The sequence below is a fragment of the Esox lucius genome, chromosome 3 (assembly GCF_011004845.1).
Source record: "Esox lucius isolate fEsoLuc1 chromosome 3, fEsoLuc1.pri, whole genome shotgun sequence".
Taxonomy (NCBI): Eukaryota; Metazoa; Chordata; class Actinopteri; order Esociformes; family Esocidae; genus Esox; species Esox lucius.
In genome coordinates, this window is record NC_047571.1 from 27,744,753 (window position 1) to 27,766,769 (window position 22,017).

General features: G+C 44.3%; 1 protein-coding gene across 1 annotated transcript in view; it reads left to right on the plus strand.

The window, feature by feature from the left end:
• The first annotated feature begins 1,091 nt into the window (after positions 1-1,091).
• The window catches only part of LOC105021148 (SPRY domain-containing SOCS box protein 4), a 75,099-nt gene continuing 54,173 nt past the window's right edge, over positions 1,092-22,017 (plus strand). The window contains exon 1 of the mRNA XM_010888627.5: positions 1,092-1,284. The gene's annotated coding sequence lies outside the window, so the exon portion shown is untranslated. The remainder of the gene's footprint in view (positions 1,285-22,017) is intronic.

Consider the following 22,017-nt stretch of genomic DNA (forward strand, 5'->3'; position numbering starts at 1 on the left):
AGCTCTGTTGTAACTCTGTGTTGATTTCAGCTTCACGTTGATGTAATGCTGTCCAATTATATCTGGGATAAAGAAAAGATGCTTACTCATTCATGTCCATGTTTTAGCAGGAAACATAATTGGTTCTTTGAAACCTTGATTTATCAATACCGTAAGTAAAAATGTGATTACTAACAGGTAGAATCTGTTACAATGTGTGAACGAAAAACTGGATTATCACGTCTAAACATTTTAGTGAACACCTATTTTGAATGTTATTTTATTATTTCTGCTCTTGCATCAGCCAGTATATCAAATGTAGTTTGATAGTCCCCTTTTTTCTATTTGTTTGATTTATTCTGGTGAAATTAATGTTCATTGTGCCAGCTATGTATCATTATAAGACCACAGTTTTACAAAAATCAATAAAAAACAGATTGCAACTCACATTGCTTGCTTGTTTGTATTTCCCTTCATAGTGTTATTCGTCTTAATATATAGAGGCACATCCTAAGAAAGTTTATTCTGTAAAACCGTTTTATGGGGACTCTGTTCGTAAAGGCGGTGGACTTATTCGTCTGAGTATGGGTTCCATTTTGCCACCAGATGTCAGCAAAGGCGAAGGCGACCAGACATTAATTTAAGCGACAGCGGTGTGCATGAATGAGTAGGTAAGTTTTCAAACATGAGAGATGGGCATTCATCCAACATACCACAAAAGATCCTTAGGCTTCTGTCATATCTCTTTTAAGTAACTCACCAATTTAAATTCAAACACTTAAAAGAAATGTATAGCCATGGATTTAATTTATTCGTAGCCATATATTTCGCATGAATGGTAATTCTCAGATTTTTTACTTTTACCAATATCCAACACACGATTTCATAGCATGTGTCATTGGAGATGGTGTGTTGTACGTAGAATTACAAACGTTTTGTAGCTAATGTGTTTTATATACCAAAAAAATAAATAACGCAGCAACATTTAAACCTATAACAGTCCACAGAAGCGTGTACGAAAAGGGCAGACACTAGGACAGATGAAACAACCTACAGCCAATGGCGTCACTCTGACTCGTGTGTTGTGGTCGATTCTACCAATCACAGCGTTCTAGACAAGTGAATGGATATCACATCGCTTTCGCGTCGGCTGCTGGAGCGATTCTAAAGTAACAAAGAAACGACGCGGCGGTGTTAAATTGCTTAGAATTTTATCGATACAATTGTATCAATATCAAACGTTTCATATGTACGCGTAACAACCTTGCGAGTTCCCCGTGGAGTCGACATATTCACTTCTCGACGGTGAGTACTGTTACAATGTTTACATAGCTTACAAATGGAAAGCGCGAGCTGCATGGATACATTCAGCACACAATTCCAGATGGAATGTTTTAGATTTGGCGTCTTTTCATACACTTATGAATACACAGAAGTTGTATTTGGTTAGAGTGAAAAAACGTTAATGTTTCTAAAAGTTCATTTAAATGTGCTCTGTAACTTCCCAGAAATATCGCAACAGAATGTTGACGAAATATTTTGTTGAATAGTCCTTGGTTTTTGAAGCTGTTAGGGGGACTCTTAGGGCGACGAATTTTGAGTTTCGCAATGTTTCGTTCCATTCAAGTCGGCTGGCCAGCTGTGATTCATATTTGGCGTTTGTTTTTTCATTGTTCAGACGTCTAGCATTTGCGGTATTACTTAATCTCACGTAAGAACATGCTATCACGTTTTAATGGCCAACTGGTCAGAAGATGGCGAGACAAGCTTACTGTTTGTGTCTCTGATATTTTATGTACAGGACATGAACCATCACAGATTACGATGGCAATGGATACTATTGTCTTTAAATAAGGATCTGATAATACTTTTCTTTCTCTTCCATAATAGTAACTAGATTATTAGTCAGAGAGAATTGTCCGTTGCTGTTAAAGTGATTGTTGCGTTCACCCGTCACTATATCGGTGATCACAAAGAAAAGTATACAATTACAAAATGCATTTTTTTTCTAGTATATTAGTTTCTCCGCAACAACATGAACCCGCCTATTTCGTTCATATGTCTAGAAATGGAAGAAGACTGCACTGTCAAAGTCCTCATTTGGGGTCCTAGGTTGTCACAGCTGGCTGCCAGGCCGTCATTGGTCAGGAAGGGTGTAGGCTTTGAACAGCTGGGCACTAGAGGTCCACAGGGAGGGTGCCAGGTGCCACACGTACAGCCCTTTTAATTTGACTAATTCGCTGCGTGTGCGTGCGTGCGTGTGTGTGTTGATAGATGCCCCGTTGAAGGGTCTGGGGGGGAGGGATACAGCACCATAGTGACAGGGGGTAATTTATCTGTCTGCTGGATTTGCCCAGCTAGTCACTGTGGGAGACTCGAGGCACCCCTGGTCTCTCTTTCTTTGTCTTTCTCTCTCTGTCTGTCTCCCTTTTCTCTATTGCCTCTGACCTTTCCCTCTGTGGTATTTTTAAAACAATGACCATGTCTCTAAAGAAACACAGTCAGTCTTTCTCTCCCAATTCGGTGTTCATTTTAGGGGTCTTTTGGGTCGGGTAACATTTGTTTACACTGCCAATGCAAGTATGTGTCTGTCTGTCTGTCTCTCTCTCTCTCATTCATATTTTCTTCTCTCCTTTCATTCCATCATTCCCCCCCCTTTTTTTTTTTTGGTCTTCCTCTCCCTGCCTCAACCCCCTCTGCTTCCCCTTTCGATCTTATTCTTTTATTCTGTTTCTATTTAAGACTCCTATTTCTTCTCAACCAATCTATCAAACCACAACTTCCTTCTGGACCTCCCTCCCTCCCTTCCCCATCCTCACTGTGCCAGTACAACTCCACAACAATATTTTATCCGCGTCTCTCTCGTGCCTCCCGGGTAGATTGCCTGTAGCATCCGTTCCCTTCATTCGCTGCGCTCATTTATCTCATGTTGCTCTTTTGCGTTTTCTTCCCTCGTCATGCTCTCTCTGCCTTTTTTCCTCCCCCCACTTCTGCAATTGCTCTTTCCTCTCTGCTGTATTCTCTCTACCTTTTTATTTAGTCTCACCATCTCTCTTTTACTGTTTCACCTTGCTTCACACGGTCATTCTTCTGGCTGCGTTGACAGATTGCACTCAATTAATAGCCCTGTAGGCCGACTGCCATCCATCCTATTACTGGACTGAAGCCCTATAAAGATAGTCATAACTATGTCAGTGGTTTTCAAACTTCCGCCCCCCCCCAAGGACCCGTAGCTGTTCCATCGTGTTTGATGTATTACAGAGCAAGAACATCTGATTCCCGTCTCAGTTAATCGTTATGCCCTAGAATAGGTCAATCGGAGGGCCTTCCAAATGGGTTCCTGGTAAAGCCACTGTGTGGTTGGGTTGTTGTGGCCGGGTGTTCTGGTGCGGCACCGTCTGGATTTGGTGTTGAACAACATTACACACATCTGACACCACTGGCCTGACTTTCATTAAAATGAGAATGATGGCTCTCATAAAATGTCCCTGATTGGCTGGATGTTGGCAATATAACACGTGATTGAAAATGCCAACTGCGAGTATTTTTCTCACCCCTGTTTGACCTGAAGTCATGAGCTTTGCTACATAGCTCCCTCTCCTCACGACGAGACGCACTTGCTTCAGGCAGCCATAGGGGGCGTCATGATGGATTTTCCGACATTTGAAATTTCGTGAAGACATTTGAAACACTCCTCTGGCACTGAACGACCTATCGTCACACACGATGTGCCGCGTCTACAGACAGAATTTGTTCCGTGGAGACATCTTCAGAGTCCCAAAACAACATGGCCGATGATTTGGGGTGGACCGCTACATTTATGCTTATGGACCAACATGTGTCAAGATCAGAAAATAATTTGACATTTCATTTTTTATTTTTTATTCTTTCAGCTTCACATAGATTTTTACAGATCAAAAGATAGGCATAGAGCAACCGAAGGATTAGGCTAAGATGACCGATAGAGGAGTTAGCCAGATTACCCTTGGTCAACTCTTGAGTTCAAACTCAGGATTAAAGGTCAGGCATTTCTACGGCTGCACAATATGCATAAAATGCTGAATTAGAATGTATTTTTGCCAAATGGGGCGATTATTAATAGAAATGTTCTAACACTTGGGTGTCATCACTGTCAATAACCAAACTTCTGAAATAGGATAGTTGAAATCATGGTCTACATAATGTGCTAACTGAACAAAAAAACACTGATCAGGAGCACAAAATCGGCACGCCTGTAATATTGCATGAGTGTCTGCTAGACTAAACTGCTGTCTTTGGAAGGTGCCCCCACCTCATCTCATTTCATCTCAACTTTCTCCCCGTTCCCAGAGAATGACGATCTCTCTTTAAGGCGAGCAGAGGGACAACGCCAGTTCTCATTTGCATTTAGATGACAGACATCCAAGGTTTCCACCACCCTAGTTTCTTGTGCAGTGGTGATTCACTGTCTGGCTGGGGGTTACTTAGTAGGCCTTGAGAGCAGGCGGGAGAATGTGGTTTGCCATGTCTGGAGTGTGAGTATTCATTTTGTACGGTGTGGTCTGATGCAGACTTATCTGTCCTGTCTTGTGATGAAGTTATGCGGTGATGTCATCCAGTATTTGGGATAGGTTTGGACGCCTGATGTTTTTCCTAATGTCCTTGACTGCAGTCCGTTCACCTGGTAGGGAATTTTCCCCAAGTTCTAGAAATTGTTGTTTCACAGATCCGTTTGAATACATTTTCCTTGGTTTTGCAGATGGTTTTAGTCCTGAATGTTTGGGTCTGAATGCCTGTGGAGTGCAGACTTATGGCAGGTCTGCAGTGGTTATTGAGGGGAAAAGAGGGGATTAGTGAGTTCCCACCAAATGCTAGTCCTTGGTGTGTAGACAATATAAATAATGGTTGTATTGTAATTTTGTTTATTTGTTATTTAGTAATGACATTAAATGTGTTATCGAAACACGGCATCCTGTGTCCCAGCTACATGGGCTGAGAGGCATCAAAACATTCAGCAAGGCTTTTTCCTTTATCCAGGCTGCATGCGTCCAAACAGCTGGGAAAGGTCTCCAAGCCAAGAATGTGAAATTAGGAAAATAGAATTCAATAACAAAATATTGAGCTTAGTAGGAAATCAATACTGAATTAATTCAATCTTCAACATGTTAACCATAGCAGCTTAGGCCTTTCCTGTGGAAGGGTATTCTCACCACCTTAACTCCCCTGGTTGATTTACTTATTTTAACTGCAGTCAAACATGCTACAGAAATTCTGCTAACCAAGCAAGTGTTGCTGGTTCTCAATTAAATTAAATAGCATCTGCACTCTCTCTTTTTTTTGCATTCCTCACAACTGGTCTCCTGCTTTCCTTTGCTGTGCAGAGCTCCACCATTTTGGGGCGCTTCTCCACCATTCTAGTGTGTTTCGGATCATTGTGTTGCAAACGCACATCGTCCAAAAACCATTGCCCAGTAGAGACTCGACTAGTCTTTGGCAAGTGCTTCTAGGTGCGTCCGGGCAGACGTGTTCCTTTCTATCGACTGTGTGGGTCCTGTTATGTCTGAGAAAATCCAAACACACCGCATTCCGCAATATTGACCCTTGTGTCAGTGTTCAAGCAGGGTCTCGTTGAGTAGATCCAGAGGTTAACCTGCTGCAGGTGTGAGAGATGTGGTGTGATGTTTTGTCGGATGCTTTGCTTTTCGCTGCGTCTGGACATCTTGTCACCATTAATGGAACCTTGAATTGTGTTCTGGGAACCAGTTAAGAGAGGATAGGGATGGGGTGACCCCGAGTCTGTGACCTGGTACATGTTAAAATGGAAACGTCCATCAGACTGAGGGGATAAGGATGTTTAGGAGGTGCTGACCAGATCGAGAAGGCTAAAGGCGCAGCGTTTTGGCGAGAAGAGGAACGAAGATATGATCACCCTGGGTTGTTCATTGGCTGGGGTTCGGAGGAACGAGTGCGTCTGTGTTTGTCTGGGAGACTGAATGTGTGTGTGTGTGGGCGTAGGTTATTTTGGGTCACTGAATTGACAGGAGTCACTGTAAGCCCACAGGAAGGAGTTTCATACGACCTGGAAACACAAGCGCACCAGTATTTGGTGAGTAGACCTGGACGTCACAGAGACTGGACCGTCTGTATGTCTTGGCTTCCCACCAACCATCATAACACAGTAATAATCTGTCCACGGGTGTTAGCCTACATTTGTCCACAGCTAACACACACACATTCCAATGGGTAATGGAACTCCATAGTACTCGCGTGTGTGTGTGAGGAAAAACAGTGCTCCTATTAAAGTGTGCGTCAGGACGCAGCCGTCAGAAGACAGGGCTTGTGATTCGTTTGGGACCCAAAACCCTGTCTCACCTGGGAAAGCGAGAGAGATTAAAGGAAGGAGTGGAGAACGTGTGCAAGAGGGGTTTACGGGGGAATGCATTACAACGCGAAACGTGTGAGTGCAACCAAATATAAAACAATTCAATGAGTGCAATCAAATGGAGTGCAATACATGAGTAAAACTGTCATGTCTGCAGTTATAATTAAAAAAAACTACGCTGAGGGTTATATTGGGGTATGGGGGGGGGGATTGTTTAATGGGAATAAATGTATTGTTAATGGGAATGAATGTATGGTTTATGGGTATAAATGTTGGTCCCAAAAGGGAACAGCTGGCCAGCACTATGCGACTCTAAACAAAATCCATGTGCTCCGGTAGCCAGCAGGTTTATCCCAACTCTACCATGCAACGAAATGCAACTCCTGTCTTGTGTTTTGATTAATGCTGTTGTAATACTGGACACTATTAAATAACAGACCCTGGGTCTCAGCTTGTTTTTCCTGTAAAAAGCAAAGTAGAAACGCACATTATAAAATGTAGCACTTCAAATATGACACACTGGTCTTGAAACTCATGGTGCTCAGCTCTCTTCATTCTCTCTCTCATCCTTAGGCATGCTGCCTATGGAGTGACATTAACCCTGTCCTAGCTATCGACCACCAAACCTAGGACAGGAGTATGCGATTGACAGAGGGCGACACATTATCAAAAACCGTTGCTCTTTTACACACTTTATTATTATTTTTTTAACGGCTGGAAGTGACTCATGTGGTGCTCTATGGAGGACAAACCGAAGGCAGGACTGAGCTGAAGATGGGGTTGTTGGGGTATCTCGTGGAACGGGTTTACTACACTGCCACCAGACTGACCCGTCTGTTTCACCGGTTAACCAGTGACGGTGGTTAGTCACAGAGATGGCCAGAGCCCCTCTCTCCGATTTGACCTGGAGAGGACAAAGTTCCCAGTGGCTGCAGAGATGAAAGATTACCAGGGTGGAACAAACGGAAAAACAACGTTACACAAATGAACATGACCTCGAATGAACGCTTTACTGCGCAAACTGAACCGCTGACTGCCGTTGAAGCAGCAGCGTGGCTGACTCCTGTGTACTCTGACGCTTCTGTCAACCATGGTGGAATATCTCCACCTACGTTGACGACACCACTCCTTGGTACCAGCGGCATTGGACACTGGAGAAGATACCCCTTCCTTGGTACCAGCGGCCCTGGACATTGGAGAAGACGCCACTTCCTTGGTACCAGCGGCCCTGGACACTGGAGAAGACACCCCTTCCTTGGTACCAGCGGCCCTGGACACTGGAGAAGACACCCCTTCCTTGGTACCAGCGGCCCTGGACACTGGAGAAGACGCCCCTTCCTTGGTACCAGCGGCACTGGACTGGTCTCAGATTTTTCTCTTCTACCTAATATGCCAGGCCTTGTTGTGGATCGAGTTCAGGGGGACGTGCTTGCGACCGCTATGTGGGGAGACACGGTCCTATACACCAGCCCCTTGTGTCACACCTGAACAGTTTTGGAAATCAACGTAGACTGGTAGTTTGGGTATTCCGGAGTCTATGCAATGTGCACTCTGTCACAGTTACACGTCTTCAGATTGCAGTCGACAATCAGGGCTAAGCAACTAGGGAGGTATTGCTTTGTGTTAGCGGTCGCGGACAGCCCAGTTTTGTGGAGAAAAGTGGTGTTATGATATGGATATTAATATAGGATGGGACGATATGGCCATTAATGTTGGATGGAACGATATGGCCATTAATATAGGATGGAACGATATGGCCATTAATATAGGATGGAACGATATGTGAATGATGGAATGTCCTCAGTTGTATCCTGCCACCCAGACAGTTATTGCAAGAAAGGGCACCGGGTTCAGAGAATATGGAGGCCGCCCCACCCCTCTCCTAATTTAATCATTAATTCATTTTCTGGTTTCGTTAGGGAAAGGGATGTAGGTCAGACCGTAATATTTGAAGATCCAGAGGAAAGGGAGCACGAGAGTAAGACACAGAAAGTGATATATAAATCTGTTAAAGTCCCTTACCACTAAGCACTGGTCTTTCAAAAAAATAAAAATAGAGGCATAGGAGGATGGGTTTGAACTGTGTTGTTATGGGCTGTCAGATTAAAGGGGTGTTGGGAGTGAGAACATCCACACGCACTGACAGTTATTTCCGCTCTATACAAACCATCTGGAAAGACATGGTTTTTTTTCATAGTCGCTTAAAACTGTACTTTTGCTAAATGGGGTTTACAATGGCTGCTGGTGCTGCTTTAGTAGCTGCCACTTGAAAGCACACACACACACACACACACACACACACACACACACACACACACACACACACACACACACCCTTGAAAACCTTGTTTTTAGACCTTGTTTGTATAGAATATCGTCTTACACTGTGTGTCTCTGACTAATTCAGGAAGGACACCTATCAATATCAGCCAAGCAGGGTCACCTTTATCTGCTGGGTGATCACTGCTGCTGGGAAGAGGGAGAGGTCATGGAACTGCCTGACAAAGATGTGGAGCGAGAGAAACCGAGCGAGTGAAAGAGATGGTGGTTGTTGATGATTGTTCGACTGATTAGGGTTTTTGCTTTATTGACATTGCATTGTGAGTTAATGTTACGTTACTCTGATATGCCCTGGCAATATGTACATGACCTCATTTGGAGAGGGAACAACTAGATCAAATCACAGGCGTACAAGATTAAGAAGGCTAACCTGCCCGAAATGGAGGGAGGGCAGAGTATCTGACCAGTGTGACTGACCCAGAATCGCAAGAAAATATGCATCAGTAAGCACAGAATCAGTAAGCACAATCAGTAAGCACAGTCTGTTGAGTTGTCGCCAAAAGTAGGACCACATTAGACCTATGTAACCCACAAATTACACAGGCTCGCAGTAGAATAAAACCAGACGAATAAAACGAAAAGACCCATTATCTGTTACGCGAAATAATGCAATTTTCAAACGCGTGCCAATGAAGCGCCTTCGAAATTAAATTAGGAGAGTGAAAGCTTCAGAGAGATCAGAGATACACATGGCCATTGTCGGAGGCCTAGTTAAGGAGTGCGTGAGTTAATACGGCTGAGGCTTTCAATGGAAGAGGGGATTAAGCGAAGTGTTGCCAATGGCCGTTGGATGTAACGGTTCTCCTGAGAAATGGAAATAGACATGGAAGACACAGATCGTAGGTGGAGAAGGGCTGCTACATCCCCCCGGTACTATGAGGTTGTGAGATGGTACCGTGAGGTTATGGACTAGCCTGCAGATCTCTGACCTTTGCGCCACAATTACTAACTGCTCTCATTTCATTCGGTCGAGTCGCCGAGTCTCTGGGAGCTTTGAGACCGCTCCGTTGGGCCACTGCCCAAATCCCCAAGTCTTCCTAATCTCTGAGATTACCAGAGCCACTTAATCCTCGGGGAGGCTGAGGCTGGGAGCATACGGAAATGGCACTGGTGGCTTTGGTGGTGCCGAGTTGTGTATAGAATGGTGTGAACTAGATCTGCTGTCTTCTCTCCAAACATCCCTGGTGGCAAACATTGTACTGTAGTTTATGTTTGGAATAAAATGTAGGCTAATTGCTTTGGAATTTATTTAGCTAAACAGGCAGAAGATTCTAAACGTCAAGGTTTCTCGAATCAGGAAGGAGTCCCTTTTATCTGTATTTGAAAATAGAACAGACATCGTACATTCATCGTTGTTTTGGTAGAAATACAGTAGAAGGGATATAACACATCTATCCATGATGTATCTCTGCCCTTCAGTGGCAGTTCTTAACCTCAGTCCTCAGTTAATCTCCAGCTAGATTTCACCTTGCCATTTACTCAGTTGTGGCCCAGTCCCTGGTGCCTCAGGTCTTCAAACAGGTCAGTGATGAACTCCTCAATAAGGAGACCATCAGAACTTGCACTGCTCATTGATATGGTGGCCATCAGGCTTGGTGCCTTATGGGAAATGTAGCAGTGGGTGGAATGGTGTTTGCGGCCAATTCATGGTTGTAAATGTGGGATAAGTGGAAAAACTGCAGTGAAGATGGGATGGAGCAGAGGAAGAGGTGGAGAAGATGGGATGGAGCAGAGGAAGAGGTGGAGAAGATGGGATGGAGCAGAGGAAGAGGTGGAGAAGATGGGATGGTGCCGAGGAAGAGGTGGAGAAGATGGGATGGTGCCGAGGAAGAGGTGGAGAAGATGGGATGGCGCCGAGGAAGAGGGGGAGAAGATGGGATGGAGCAGAGGAAGAGGGGGAGAAGATGGGATGGAGCAGAGGAAGAGGGGGAGAAGATGGGATGGAGCAGAGGAAGAGGTGGAGAAGATGGGATGGAGCAGAGGAAGAGGTGGAGAAGATGGGATGGAGCAGAGGAAGAGGTGGAGAAGATGGGATGGAGGGTGGAGACGTTTTGTAGATGCTAGAAGCCCGGCTCATTACTGTTCTATATTTAGTCTACTATCCACACTTCCTTCTCCCTTGGTGTGGGATACCTTCTGCAGTATGCAATGCCTCTCTGGGGTTGTCATGGAAGCCTTTCTTTCAGGGTTCGTGGGGGTCTTAAAATTTGAACCTTCATTTATTCTGTCCCAGATCTCATCGGTTTGCTCTTAACGTTGAACGTACAACAGTTTTTTTGTTTTTGTTTTTGTTTCCTAATATTGGTTTCCCCTCACTTTAATGGAGTGTTAGCCATTGCTTTGGGGAGCTGTAGCTTTAAGATGGATTTCTGTGTGACCCTAATTGGAACGAGGAGCCTTTTATGCAATTTCTCAAAAGCAGTGATCTATTGCTGATACTGTCAAAGTTCCAGATTGGATTTTTAATGGTTACTTGATCATTAGAGACAAGCGTGAGCTTAGATCCTTGATAACAACTAATTCTGTGTGTCTGTGTGTGTGTTTTTTTAGGTCTAACTATACTCATGAGTATAGTAACACCCAGAAAAGAATTGACTCATTTTGCCGGTCTCCATGAGGCAACAGTCAGTTTCCTGCTCAGGGTTTAGGTTTAGGGTCAAACTTACAAATCATTTTAGAGTTGGAATTGGGGTTTCTTTAAGGTCCAGGCATTGTTGGTTAAGTTTAGGGTTAAGGTTAGGCATTACATCTAGGTAAAATGTAGGCATAAATGTTAGGCTTAAGTTTAGGTTAGGGTAAGGGTTAGGTTTAGGGTTAAGATTAGGACAAGGGAGCATGCAATTTAAATTTTCTGGTCCCGATGAGTATAGCCATACAAACGTGTGTGTGTGTGTGTGTGTGTTTAACCTAAGTTAAGGGTTAAGCATTAGGGCTAGGTTAGGTTTGAGCATAAATATTAGGGTTCGGCCCATATAGGCACTTGGTTTGTGCTCAGACGCGAGAGGAATTAACCTTTAGTTCTGACTAGCGATTGTCGCGTTCACACTGACTTGTACACTTCTCAGGTTTACGATTGCTGCTGTGTGCCGCAGTATTTAGGTTATTCAGGTTAGGATTAGTAAAAACTCACTTTTTTTAAGGGCAGTCAACTTTAGTTTCCCCATCTAAACATCTAGGTGTATTTGTGTGTGAAAGAGAGAGGGGTGTGTTTGTGTCTGTGTGAGAGGGAGAGAGGTGTGTGTCTGAGGGAGAGAGGTTGTGTTTGTGTGTGTGTGTGAGTCCTTCCCTATCATCCCCTGGTAAAGTGTCTTATTTACCTCCCCGGCCCACCCTGGTCTTCAGGAAATTGAGAAACCGCCAGCCAGCTAGCGGAGCTCAATCTGTCCTTCTGGACTGGCAAGGCCTGCACCGCACGGTGCTAAGTGTATCAGCGTTGACTCTCAATCTCACTGTGTGTGTGTGTGTGTGTCCACGTGCATACAAGCGTGAAGAATTTACATTTGAAAGCCTCCTTGAGGCAGTTCAGTGTTTGTGTAAAAATATTCAATCTCATGAAAGAGGTTCTCTTCACAGACAAAAGGTGTGTGTACGTTTCTGTGTTTTAGTCTACCACTCCACATAAGCCTACAACAAACACTAAAGTTATCTGTTGAGGGTGTAACTGAACAGCGTCCTGTCTCCGGCCAATATGTGTTCACCCTAATGTACACATGCTACCGCCTCAAAGATTTGGAGCAAGATAAAGCCATTAATTATTTAGTGCCCCTGAATTTCTCTCCTCATGATTCTTTCCTGTTCTCTTGCTCTGGGCCTCGTTCAAATGAATCCCAGCCAGGAACCTCTGGCTGTCTCTGGGACGTATATATAGATGAATGTTCTAATGTCTTTCCAGACCATCGCCCAAAACAAAACCATCAAACCTTACTTGCAGTGTATTAGGCGGATAACAGTCTATCCAATCAATAGTTAGCCTTTCACGTTGAAATGAATTTGCCTCTAGACACAAATCCAAGGTCAGTTCAGGTTTTTATTCAGGATTCAGGGAGGGTAAGCGGATCCCAGATCTTGGCTACGCTGGAGGGCAACTTCTTCCAGGAGCGCTGGCTGCAGCTTCAAGCCAACAGTTCAGAGTACTCTGGTTTCTCACTCAACTACCTCCATTTCTTTGTTCTTGGTTTTGTTTCGGGAGCTGGACAGTTCCCCTCCTTTGAGTATTTCTGTAGCTTTTTTAATATTGTTAAAAAAAGACAGTGTAGCGTTGAAAGACGGAGATGATTTTGGGGAGGGCGGATTCCAGCTGAGACTCATCACTGTGAACTAATATGCGTGCCCACAGATCGGAAACCTTGCTTTCTGAATAACCAACAAGTACTACATTGCTGTTTATTTGGACTCACAAGACATTTGGGGTTTTTGGCGACCATGCCTTCTCACCCACGGTCAGAAACTTGTGTGTGAGTAAATTGTATGTGTCAGTTTTTTGGGCCAGTTTTGCTGATCGTTTCCCTGGTGATTATTATGATATAAAAGCTGTTGGCCCTGTGCTCCAGTAACCTGATTCTGGGATATTTGTCTCCAGTCCACAAACCTTTCACACTATTGTGCTGAACCAAACTTTGCTGGCTCACGCATTATGAGCAGGCCGGCCTTGCCGAGTTTGGTTTGCCGTCTCTTAGAGTCGGTAGTGTAAAATTACCAAAACAAAGAATGGTCAGAGTAGTTGTTCTCAATTGTAAAACTGAGGAGCGGGAGGAGGTTTTGTTTTCTCTCCTGCCAGTTAATTGCGTTTTCCTGGTGTCCCCAGTTGTAAATCTGGTTCCTGTTTTATAGTTAGAGAATTTAAACCATCAGTGCTCTGCATTCTGACCACTGCTTGGAATTCTCCCATGGATCCTTAGAAGGGAGTAACAGTCACGTGATCATCTGTTTGATGTCTCCTTCCATATAGGACGTTCCACGAAGCAGAACAAGTGTGACGACCGATTCTGGCCTGTTGTAACACGGCGCAAACACATTTTCATTGGGATTATAATTTGTGGTGATGTCTGAGATGGGGTGAGGTCACTTTGGGAGTAGGTGAGATCAGATGTGAAGAACTGTTTTTGGAGGTGTTTTGACCATGTGAATCCCCCCCCCCCCTTAAAGTGTTGGGGTGCAACTAAATCTTCTTTCAATAGACAGCTTATGAAGGCACAACACAGAAACTAGGTCATCCAAAGTGTGCTGGACCCTAGTTCTCTTGTGTGGTGTTGTACGCTGCCCTTTCATTATTGGTGTAGGCCCCAATAAATCAGGTAAATAATGTAACTGGGGCAGTGTAGAGTGGGAATTTACACACACGAGTGCATAACACACACACACACACACACACAGACAGTAAGAAACTGGCGAATCTAGGGTGAAGCTTGATAGCACCATGTCCCTGTCTACTGTCCAAACTGGTAACCATAGGACCAGATCCTGAATATTTCAGAGAAGGGGTGAGACTGACGGGGCGAGGGACTGACGGGGAGAGAGAGACTGTGGGGGAGAGGGGGAGAGAGACTGTGGGGGAGAGGGGGGAGAGAGACGGTGGGGGAGAGGGGGGAGAGAGACGGTGGGGGAGAGGGGGGAGCGAGACGAGGGGGGGGGGGAGATGGGGGGAGAGAGACGGTGGGGGAGAGGGTGGGGGAGAGAGGGTGGGGGAGAGAGGAGAGAGAGAGACGGTGGGGGAGAGAGGAGAGAGAGAGACGGTGGGGGAGAGAGGAGAGAGAGAGACGGTGGGGGAGAGAGAGAGACGGTGGGGGGGGGGGGGAGAGACTGACGGGGCATTTGCAATACAAATAAACAAAAACTCTGACTCTATTAACCTAATTCACAAAATAAATTGATGTTAATAGACATTTTAGAACATTCTATGAGATGGTATTGTGGTGAGTGGAGAGGACAAAAACACCTTCTTTGCTGTTAGAACCATGTCTTATCATTCCAATAGGGCCAGTACCATAAATAACCCTGACTACAAAAAACTGGCAATGCTGCAAAAAACATCAATTGAAAATTTGGAAGTAATGGCAAAAGTAGCTTACCTTTAACCAGTTCAATACCCAAGATCATGTAACAAATCTACAAATTCGTTATATGGGAGTATAAAATCCAGCAACATCATATTAATATCTATAGGTTAGAACCAGATCAGACAATATTACGGAGGAATTCTTTAGTTATATCTCATCTCATCATCTTTAGTTATAGATCCTGAAAATGTACCCGCAAAGCATTTAATTAATTGTTATGGAATGACCCCTGACCCTTGTGTAATATATGAAAGCTTGGGAGTTGAGACTATTGCTTAGAATATGTCACCTAGTCTTGAAGGAGTTGCTGAAGTAGCTTGCCTGTATCTTTATCTAAGGCCAAGATATGGCCAAAACTCTATAAAATTGTCAAATTCCCACTAAAGGTGCAACCATACCAAAATAACCATAGGTAACATTTTGGGAGGATTAAATCAAGCAACTTCACCCTGTTATCTGTAGGTTGGAGCCAGATCAGACAATTCTACTGTGGAATTCTTTGCGGGTTAATTTTCAGGATCAATAACTAAAGAATTCCACAGTAGAATTGTCTGATCTGGTTCCAACCTACAGAAAATAGTGTGGAGTTGTTAGATTTAATCCTCCCAAAATGTTACCTGTTGTTATTTTGGTATGGATGCATGTTTAGTGCGGTCACAAACAGTAAAAATTCCCTATGGGACGATTTTGACAATAAGTTTGTAGATTTTTGGCCATATCTTGGCCTTAGATAAAGATACAGGCAAGCTACTTCAGCTACTCCTTCAGACTTAGCCCCCAGTTGACATATCCAAAGCACAAGTCTCAATTGAAAAGCTTTCATATTTTTCAAAGAGGTCAGGGGTCGTTCCGTAACGATAAATTGTGCATTTAAAAGGGTAAATTGCAGGATCAATAACTGAAGAATTTCACTGTAAAATTGTCTCATCTTGTTACAACCTATAGATACAACTGTGTAGTTGACAATTTAAAAGTTCCAAACTGTTACCTATTGTTATTTTGGTATGGTTGCATGTTTAGTGCGGTCTCAGCTAGTCAACATTGTATATACATCTTGATAACTATTTAATGACATTTTAGCTTAGCCACTTCACCCATTTCTTCAGACATAGCCCACTGTTGACATATTCAAAGCACCAGTCTCAACTGTTAAGCTTTCATATTTTCCACAGAGGTCAGGGGTTGTTCAATATGAATGAATTGAACAATTTCAAGGGTAATATGAGTCAAAATTCCATAGTAATATTGACTCATATTGTAATATATTGTAGATACAAGTGTCTAGTAAATAGATTACCAGGTTGGAAATGTTACCTATTGTTGTTTTTGCTGCATTGTCTGCTTTGTGCATGTAGGGACATTTATGGTGTGCGTTAAGAGAGGTCTCCTAGAGGCCCTATTGGGTTGTAAAGGTATGATTATTTGAGAACATTAAAGTTATGTTGTTTACATTTACACTTTTACACTGTCATAGCATGTTCTAAATCAGCGGGAAAAATAGAGTTAAGATATCTTTTTAGATCTTTTTGTGAAATAGAGTTAGGGTTAGAATTTAGAGAGGTCTCAAAGACGCCCTAAATGGGATGTAAACGGATGATTATCGGACAAAAAAGGTAACTTTCATTCACACTTTACATTGTGTATAAAAACAAATTCTACACCAAACATTAAACCTAATTTAGAGAAAACACAGTTTAGACATGGGTATTGGTAATTTTGGAAAACAACGTGGTCTCCAGATGCCCTATTTTCCAAAATGTTTTTATTTTCACTATATTTTTCATAATAACCAATATCTACAGTTGTTTGTAATGACTATGGATTGTATCTATTCATTTCTATAATAAGTTAATCAATTCCCACAACAGATGAAGTGTTAATAAAATTATCTGTATTTCTGGACCATCTGATAGGGCCTCTGTGCTACCTACATTTTATAGTTTGAAATGATCATAAATCCCAAAATAAATGACATAACATCGTAAAACTGCATGCAACTAACAGGAGAGTTCTAAGGAACATGCTGGCAAAGTTATAAATGTCTGACAGCATCAGGTCATGAACATTTCTTATCCACCTTTGCAAATTGTCTTCCAACATCAGATGGATGTACAATCCTGCAATCTACCGAGATTATTTCCCCCCGTTTGAGACAAAAACAAATTACCATGGAGAGAATGAGAGAGAACAATCTTATTACTAGCTACCTAGTTATGATCCCTCAAAGACTGGAAAAAAAAACTATAATTCTCTCTCCAGTCTCCAGTGTTTTCGTAATTAAATGTAACATTTTACAGATTATGACAAAAATTACTATTGTAGCATTGAAAATGGAAGAGGACAGAGATAGCCATGTGTTAATTCATAAGAAAATATATACAATTGAAATATTTATTCAAGAAGAGAGAGATGGTAACTTAGAGGCCCTACAATACTTTGAGAGAGAGAGACTGTGAGAGACTGTGAGAGACTGTGAGAGACTGTGAGAGACTGTGAGAGACTGTGAGAGACTGTGAGAGACTGTGAGAGACTGTGAGAGACTGTGAGAGAGACAGAGACTGACAGATGGAATCCTATACTGGGGACCAGATAAGATTATAATGTGATGACTCGGCTGGATAGTATGGTTAATGTGTTGTGCCTGGCTAGTAGGATTTTGGAAGTCAACAGTTTAGTATGTTGTGGTGAAGGCTTTGTACAGGTGTTAGTTCAAAATACAGATTAGTGGTTTAATCGGTTAATCAACTTCCATTTGCAAATGCATTTTCTTACCACAACACAGAGGGTTTTTTCGAATACCTCTGTAGAAAAATAACCCTTGACTGATTGACTGACTTCTCCAGAGAATTTACATTTGTTTAATGAGTAGCTTATTCTCAGGAAACCTGTGCCCATGAAAGCAATTTGTCCTCTAGTCTGGCGCAATAGCCAGTGACATCACAATGTCCGTTTTTTTTTTTTTTTCTATTCACAACTGCACGTTCACACTGTGACAACTGGCAGAAGGAGCAACTCCTGCCCGGTTTGGATGTCTGTGTAACAAAGAGTCATATCCCTGTGCGTGCGTGCGTGCGTGCGCGCGCGTGTGTGTGTGTGTGTGTGTGTGTGTGTGTCTGCACGCACGTGTGAATGATTTAGTGGTGCTGTGGGATAGCCAGGTGGGGGGGACCCGGTGGCGGGGAGGGGTCACCAGGGACCGACAGACCGGCACATACCGGGGGTGCCGGGGAGATGGTATGGAAAGAGAGATGCACCTTGGGGAGGTCGTCAATCAGACTTAACTGTGACCTCCAACCTTTTACCCCCCTCATGAACCCCTTCATGGCTTTCAGTCTTGAGTGAGGGTCTGGGGGGTCTGTTCTACCGGGGAGTTGGGGGAAGGGTAGCGGGGGAGATGTTTAGGGAGGGTGAGGGGAACTGGAGGAAAGAGAAACTGCCTGAGACGGGACGTGAGGAAATGGAGGGATTGTAATAAAGCGACTGACAGTTCGTTTCACTGATCTTTACAACTTGCTGCACCAAACGTAGCTTTACATTGATTAAATTTAATACTTTTTTAAAACTGACTTTCATTGGGACTAGATACAATCTTGTGTTGTTGCGCCACTGTTTTTATAGCAATATTAATAGCAATGTTAGGGAGTGACCACTGGTCAGCCGTTCTGTGACTGATAAGAAAGCGGCCGGGTTGGACCATATCCTACACATTGGCTATAAAAACTGATTTCCAGAACATTCGTAACTGTAGTCACTATTTTCCCCAGTGGTGAAGGACTGTATTGGAAGACTAAATCACATCTCATAAAGCCTCGGCACTGAAGCACTGTGATAACGTGGTATTTTGAGGTCCTTGGTAATTCCCACCTCTAATTCTGTCCATGTTCCCCCTCCTCACAGCCTCTCGCTGGTTAGCTGCAGTCGAGGACACAGGCGTTTAGCAAATCCAGTCATGAAAAAGGAGTTGGAAAGGAAACAGTGTTCTTCTTGTGGCCTCTTCAACTCGGCAGTGTCCCACTCCACTTAACAGCATTGATTGTAAACCTTTGCTGGATTAATGCTTACCCACTATACTCAGAATGGGCTGTCTTTCTGTGTGTCCCCTTGCCTCTGGTGGGTGTGTCCCCTTGCCTCTGGTGGGTGTGTCCCCTTGCCTCTGGTGGGTGTGTCCCCCTGCCTCTGGTGGGTGTGTCCCCCTGCCTCTGGTGGGTGTGTCCCCCTGCCTCTGGTGGGTGTGTCCCCCTGCCCCTGGTCTGTCGTGTCTTTAGCGGAGGCATCCGTAATGCCGTCCGGTGGACTGTGGCGTACCACAGAGCACCGGGCTTGGCCAGTTAAGTTCTATTAACAATTTCTAAGCAAGAGAACCCATTCTGGTGATGCAGAGGGTGGGTCCCTGGCCTCTCATGGTTACACAGGGACTCAACTAGAGGACAGGCCAGTGGGTGGGACATCCCTGCGTGTAGGAGGAGGGCTGATTGTCCGGCACTGCGGCAGCGGATGGGTCTGCCCCTCTCTCCTCATCCCTTTCACCAGCTCTCTCCTCATCCCTTTCACCAGCTCTCTCCTCATCCCTTTCACCAGCTCTCTCCTCATCCCTTTCACCAGCTCTCTCCTCATCCCTTTCACCAGCTCTCTCCTCATCCCTTTCACCAGCTCCCTCCTCATCCCTTTCACCAGCTCTCTCCTCATCCCTTTCACCAGCTCCCTCCTCATCCCTTTCACCAGCTCCCTCCTCATCCCTTTCACCAGCTCCCTCTATAAACCAATGCTTTTCTCTTTCTGTTGGTTCCCCATCTGTCCAGGGTCACTGTAAAGGCTGCCACGTCAGTATCCCTCCTCTACCCTCCCCTTCTACACCTCCTCCTATACCCTCTCCCTTCACCATGTCCTCCTCAACCCCCTCTTTTACCTCCTCCTCTACCTTCAGCCTCATGGTTCTAGATTCCCTGCTTTGTCTTTATCCACCTCCCCTCCGCCCTGCCTCCTCTCTCTCATTCCCTTGGGCCTTGTGTGAACAGTTGGGTGGATTGTCTACGATGTGTGTTGGCAGGAGAGATGCTACACACACACACACACACACACACACACACACACACACACACACACACTTCCCCCTCTGGCCCCACTATTGTCAGTAATCTGCTCACTTGGGGGTCCCCTGGCCCCTATTCTTTATATGGGGAGAACGGGGGCATCTTTGTCTTGAAGCTTAACCCCTCGCAAACACACACGCCTCCCCAAGTCCCTGGACCTCATGTGGCTCCCCAAGTGTTAAAATCCCCTAGAGCGGAAAACCAGGAGGCAATTTACACCACAGGCTCAGAAGGGACGCGGTGTGTTTGTGTGTGTGTTTTAGGTCTAACTATACTCATGGGGACCTTTAGGTTTAGGGTCAAACTTACAGTTAATTTTAGAGTTAGAATTGGGGTTTCTTTAAGGTCCAGGCGTTGTTGGTTAAGTTTAGGGTTAAGGTCAGGCATTACAGCTAGGTAAAATGTAGGCATAAATGTTACTTTATTGAGGTTAAGGTTAAGTTTAGATTAGGGTTAGGGTAAGGGTTAGGTTTAGGGTTAAGATTAGGGCAAGGGAGCATGCAATTTCTATTTTCTGGTCCCCATTAAATAACCATACAAACTTGTGTGTGTGTGTGTGTGTTTGAATTTGTGGTGTGTTTGCTGCATGAAAGTCGGCTCAGGTAAATTCCTCCTGTATTCAGTGTCTCCTGTCTCCTGTCAATGTTGATCAGGGATCCATCCACACTCACCATGTAGTTTCTATTCAGCTCCTGACTAGTTAGCGTGGACCAGGAAGCAGGAAGTAACCGCGGGTAAACCGTCTGTGTTGCTGCTGGATTGGTGTGTGTCTGTGTGGGTTTCCGTTCCTGGGTGTTTGTGTGAGAGGTTGTGGACGTGTTTCCGAGTGTGTCGCATTTTGGCGTGCGTGTTTCCACATGCTTGTGTGTGTGGAACTGTCTGTCTGTCGTGTGCGCTGATTTCTGATATGACAGGAAAGAGCCAGAAGAGTCAAGTCAGGATAATCTGTCTGTCTGTATGTGTAATACGCTGTGTGCATAAAGCTGTTTATAGATGGTATTAATAAATCTACAGACGTGTGCATTTATATTCCTTGTAAAAGTGTGTGCTGTGCTTGTGTGTGTGTGTGTGTGTGTGTTTGGGAGACTGTGTTGGTTGGGCTCAGATGTGGGTGGAGAAAAGTAAATGGGCGTGTCCCATCAGCTGCCCATCTGCCTGGTCGCTGTCGGTAACACTGCTTGATGAGATCAGATGGGATTGCTTCCCCCCACATCCATAGACCCCCCCCCCCAACACACACACACACACACACACACATCCCCTCACTCTGTGCTTAAAACAAGAGCGTCCGAGAAAAGGAAGCCACGGAAACTAGGAGGAGTAGTGGTCGGACCGCGTAGCTTCTAGGGTGGAGAGTGGGAGAGGAGGAAAATAAGGGGAGGAGGGAAGGAGGACACAACTGACTTCTTTCCACAAAGGAGAGAGGGAGAGCTTTTATCACTTTCTATTTATTCATGTTTCTGATTATATTTTATTGGCTTTGGAATATGAACAACACAGAGGACAGTTCCACTACCTTTACCAAACATGTCTTCAGACCCCTTCAGATGTTTCTCCTTTTTTGTTTTCAATCTGAACCAGATGGTCAAATGATCATTCAGCGGCTGTGCCTTTTTAGGGTTGAAACAAACATTTGAAATATCTGTGTGGATCAACGAGATGTTTGGGAAACCCTGGTTTAAGTGCGTGCGTGCGTCTGCGTGCGTCTGCGTGCGTCTGCGTGCGTCTGCGTGCGTCTGCGTGCGTCTGCGTGCGTCTGCGTGCGTGCGTCTGCGTGCGTGCGTCTGCGTGCGTGCGTCTGCGTGCGTGCGTCTGCGTGCGTGCGTCTGCGTGCGTGTGTGCGCGCCTGTCTGCATACACGATTAACAATTTCGATTTCGATTGTTTTAACTCCGTCCCTCCAAAATCCGGAGATTTAAACGTCTTTTATAGTATACTGTTGAGTTTTTCCTTCCATATGCAATAACCCTCTCTGTCTTATTATGTTTTCACAAGGTATTCTGAATTTGAATTGAATTATATGTTTTACCCAAAAGAATTAGAATCTTTTTCAGTGATTGGCCATTTATTTTCTTGATCACCTTCTTGATCATATTGTCTGTGTGTCCATCTGAAAAGATATGCCATGCTCCTGTAACCAGCGGTGAACATGAATCCAGAAATCTGCCGCCATTGGACAGTACCTGAACAG